This window comes from Tupaia chinensis, unplaced genomic scaffold (genome assembly GCF_000334495.1).
Source record: "Tupaia chinensis unplaced genomic scaffold, TupChi_1.0 Scaffold000082_1, whole genome shotgun sequence".
Taxonomy (NCBI): Eukaryota; Metazoa; Chordata; class Mammalia; order Scandentia; family Tupaiidae; genus Tupaia; species Tupaia belangeri.
The window spans coordinates 181,260-186,252 of record NW_006159543.1 but is presented as its reverse complement, the minus strand read 5'-3'; the positions used below and the strand labels follow the sequence as shown (position 1 = coordinate 186,252).

The following is a 4,993-nucleotide window of genomic DNA, read 5'->3' as shown; positions in this document are numbered from 1 at the left end:
TTTATTTTATTTTATTTTATTTTATTTTTTAGGTTTTTGCCATAGGGCACTTGCATTCACTGGAGAGAGACAGAGACAGAGAGAGGGGAAGTGAGAAATCACTCCCTGGGGGAATGGCCATGCCTCAATCCCTTCCCCATTCTCCTCCTAAGATTTCGGGCACACAGGCACATGACCAGTGTGATTTTTAGGTTGGGAAGTCCAGGACTCAAACCATGAGGTCAGTCATGTGGGAGTCCAGTGCCTTAACCACCACATTACCTGCCGGCACATCTTTTCTTTGTTCTTTTTCTTTTCTTTTGTTCTTTTCTTTTTTTTTTTTTTTTTTTTTTTTTCGGTTAAAGGTTATTTATTTATTTATTTATTTGTCAAAGATTGAGCGAGCACCATCAACATGGTCTTCAAGCCATGACCAACCTTGTCTCAGCCTGCCTGAAACATGGGCATGCACACACCCAGTATGCTCAGGCAGGTCTCAGGATCTGCACCTGAGACCTTTCCCAGGTCCAGTTGTGTTACCATTGCACCACCGCCTGGTCAAACCTTTTTTTCCTTCCATTATTTGATCTATCTTGCCTCTGCTGTGCTTGTAGCACTATTCTTCAGTGCACTTGGAATACATGCAGTAGCCAATGGTATAAGATGTATGCAGTGTATGTGCAAAAGAGGTCTGGGGGGGCAGAATACACACACATATGTTAGTGATTCTAGAGGTTTCACACCAGCTATTTCTTTATCATCACCACTGCTGATTTATGTGAGAAAGGGATAAATATGACCTTGTTTATTTCATAGGGCACAGATTTCTTAACTAGTGATGCACAGAGCAGATATCTTTGGTTACATGTGCATCTGATTCTATGCAATAAAAATTGGATGTGAACAGAATGTTTATCACTCAAATCATTTCTTTTTTTTTTTTTGGAGAGGTTTTCGCTATAGGGGCGCATGCGCTCGCCAGACAGACAGAGACATAGAGACAGAAAGCGAGAAATCACCCCCAGGGGGGATGGTCACGCCGCAATCCCTTCTCCTCCATTCTCCTCTCGTGATCTTGAGCACGCACACACACGCGCCCGGCATGAGTTTAAGCCACCGGGTCTGGGATGCGAACCGCGGTCGACTATGTGGGAGTCCAGCGACATAGCCATTATGCTAACTGCTGGTTCCCTCAAGTCGTATCTTTAAAGTAATGTCTAGGTACTTGTGTCTAAGTCTTACTGGCTAAAACAAATATAGGCCAGGCTATGTCATCTTTGGAGGCTCTATGACAGAATCTGTCTTCTTGCCTCTTTTAGCTTCTGGAGTATAACCACACTCTTTTGCTCAAGGTTCCTTTTTCCCTCTTCTTGTTTTAAAAATTTATTAATTTACCTCTTCCATGAGAGAAAAATTCAAATAGAAACAAAGGAAGAGAGAAAAGAGTAATACAGGCAACCCCAACATGGTCCCCATGCCACAATCTACCCTCAGCCAGCTTGGATCACAGACACAAAAATGCCCAGGATGCACAGGGATGCCCTGGGACATGAACCAGCAACTTTCTCATGTGGATCCACTTGTACTACCACTGTGCCATCTCTGCTACCTTCTATCTTTAAGGTCAGCAAGCACAGATCAAGTCCTTCTCACATCATATCCCTCTGATTTCCTCTTTTATCTCCCTCTTCTATTTATAAGGACTCTGTGATTACATTGGGCACCCTTGGATAATCCAAGCTAATCTAGTTTAAAGTCAGCTAACTAGCAACTTTAATGCTATCCAGAACATTAATTCCCCCCTGCCATGTAATATAACACATTCACAGATTTTGCCCAGAACCCATGAATCTCCCAGAGAATTAGGGGCTGGACATCTTGGGGGTAGGAGGCAGTTATTATCTCCTTTCCCCATGTGGTAAATCTTATTACATACAAGTTAGAAAAATTCTGACATAAAGTGGATAACTCTGCTGTGGCCTTTCTTTTTAATTTAAAGTTTATTTATTTACTTTTTCCATGAACAAGAGACAGAGAGACAGCACTTCCAACAAAAGTCCCACCCCTAGCCCCAGACAGTCCTGGATCTGGATATACATACTCAGGGAGGTCTATGAACATGAGCCCAGAACTTTCCCATGTGGATCAGTCTTGCAGAGCATTGTGCTTTACCGCTGCACTGCTGTCTAGCCCCCTTTTGTGATTTTTCATGTGTTTTATTCGTTGCTTAAGGACATATCTGGACCATCCATATCCTGATGGTTACATCTTAGAACAGCCACATTAGCTACCTAGCCATTTGCTGTTTCTGACTTGGAAAGTACAATCTTCTCTTAGCTTCCTCCATTCATCAACATCATCTCCCATTTTTCCCCTAATGGTAGTCTTATCTCTCTACCCACTCGAGATTTGGACCCTCCAGCTGTTGTGCACACAGCACCACTCTTCAGTGCACCTGAGATATATGCAGCAGGCAATAGGGTTGGATATAAGATATGTGTGTGTATGTGTGAGAGAGGAGTATGGGGAAGAATATGCATACACATCATAATGATTGTACAGGTTTCACATTGATTCTTTCTCTGTCATTACCATTGCTGCCCCTCCAGCTTAGGCCCTTATCAATTCACTCCTTAATTACTACCATATGTCCTCCTTGCCTCCCTGGCTTCACACAAGCCTTATTCCTTGTCCCATTTTGCACCCTGGTCCATGTCAACTTTCATACTGTCACCTCTCTGCTCAAGGACTGACAGTGGAGTCTCACTATTCCACCACATCTAATTGAAATTCTATGGACTGGCCTTTGAGGCTTTTAAACAACTTGTTCTGCACATCCCTAATCTCACCAATGATCTTTTTTCTCTTTATTCTCCTCTCCAGCCAAGCAACTATGCTTATCGACCTGCACATATGGCTTGCTTATTTCTGTACTTGCTCCTTGCCTTTGAACACATCCCACTTCTCTTTGCTAATTCATGACTATCACTTCAAGATCCAGCTTAAAACACCCTCTTGTGTGAAGCCAGTTCTGGTTAACTCCTTTGTGTCCTGCTTTTTTCTTTTTTTCTTTAGCTCACTAGTTTATTTCTTCCATGAATGAAAGAGACAGAGGGAGAGAAAGAGAGTTAGAGAAAGAGAGAGAGACACCATCCCCAACAGGGTCTTGATGTTGTAATTCAGCCCTGGCCCCAGTCAGCCTTGGATCATGGGCATGTATGTCCCAGTGTGCTCAAGCAGGTCTCCAGATGGAATCTGGAACCTTCCCATGTGTGTCAGCCTCACTGAGCATCGCATTTTACCACTGCGCCACTGTCCAGCCCCACCGTTCTGTTCTTTTGTCCCATATTCTATGCCACACTTATCTATAACATTTACTTCATATAACGTTTTCTTTACTGATGTTTTGCTTTTGAAAAAAATATCAAGTCTCATTTGTTGCGTACTTACTATGTGTCAGGAAGTGTGCTAAAACACTGTGTGTGTATAAATATAAATATATATATATTTTTTTTTTTCATTTAATCCTGACAACAATATTTTGAGATAGGGCCTCCATTTTGTAGTTGAGAAAAAGCTGGGTTCAGAGAGTTTAGGTACTTCTCAGACCACACATGTAGGAATTGGCAGAGCTGGGATTTGGACCTCCTCTGACTCCAGAGCTCTATATAAGTTCTGATGTGTTTTACCAGCAGCTCATGTGCCTTTCTGTTTGTTTTTAAAGTTTCTTTCTTCCATAAGAGAGATAGAGAGAAAAAGAAAAAGAGAGAGATAAGGGCCTCAACAGGTTCCCCATGCCACAATCCATTCCCAGCCTCAACCAGTCTGGATTATAAACACATATGTACACACAGGGAGCCTCTGGTATGTGAACCCAGAGACATGAACCCGGGATTTTTCCACATGAATACAGTACTGCAGAGCATGGTATTAAAGTAGCCACAAGTCAATGAGACATCAGCTCCAAGCAGGTTCCTAAACCAATGGGAATCATGTGAATTACAGGTATAAAAATTAACAAAAAGCTTTCTATATTTCATAAATACAAAAATAAAGCAAATAATGTGCTCTTTTAGAAACTGCAAACACTACACTTCTTAATCTGTTAACAACATCTCCCCCGGGGAATCCTTTAAGAAAAGAAAGTTGTACCTCCTATAGGCGCTTCCACCAGCTGGCAGGCAGGCCTGCCACCCACCCACATTGGTCAATGGTATTCAAACAGGAGAGCTGTGGAGGGGGCGGCTGACCATGGCTGCCAGACTTTGCATAAGCGACAGCTGCTTGCCAGTGTGAAGGAGCTTATCTATGGGAGAGGTTCTAAGGATCTGGAAAAGCTGGTCTCTGGGATGTGAAATAGGGACTAGGTTCTGCCTACTCTCTGCTTGCTTAAGACCCCTCCCTCCATGATTCAAGGTAGGTGTGTATGTCTGTGGCAGGGCTCTCCAACTGGTATGCACATGGAATGGGTAGAATGAGCCAAGATATTTATCCCTTTAGCCTCTAGGGCAGCCAGGTGGGCTCAGGGTTAGCCAGAGTCTCTGGGTCTGCCCCATTTCCCCCAATGTTCTGTTAGTGTAATTTTCTATGTGTGCTATGACATGAGGAAGACTGGGGTAGCCTAGGGGTAGCTTCAAGTTCTCCAATTCCCCTACCCTGTGCTGTCTTGGGTTGATCTGATTTGCCCCAGCCTTCCCTAATGCTGGTTGATTTTATTGTGCAATTAAAACAATTCCAGAGGGTTGACAAGGGAGAAAAAGATGAGCTCAAGGCCAGTCATGGTGGTACAAGCAGTACTGGCAATGCTGTGATGCTGGAGCTGTATGGAAAGGCTCAGGGTTCATATACCAGGTATGTCTGAACATGCCGGGCCGGCCAGGCCATGATTCTGGCTGCCTGCAGGCTAAGGGAAGGTTCTCAGCATAAAGACCTCATCAAAGGTGCCAGTCTCTCTCCCTTTCCTTCCCTTCCCTTCCTCTCAATTACAGAAAAAAAAAAAAAAAAAGGACCCCAA

At 43.5% G+C, this 4,993-nt stretch overlaps 1 protein-coding gene across 1 annotated transcript in view; it reads right to left on the bottom strand.

Moving 5' to 3' along the window:
- FRMPD3 (FERM and PDZ domain containing 3) overlaps positions 1-4,993 on the bottom strand; it is an 84,565-nt gene that overhangs the window by 30,643 nt on the left and 48,929 nt on the right.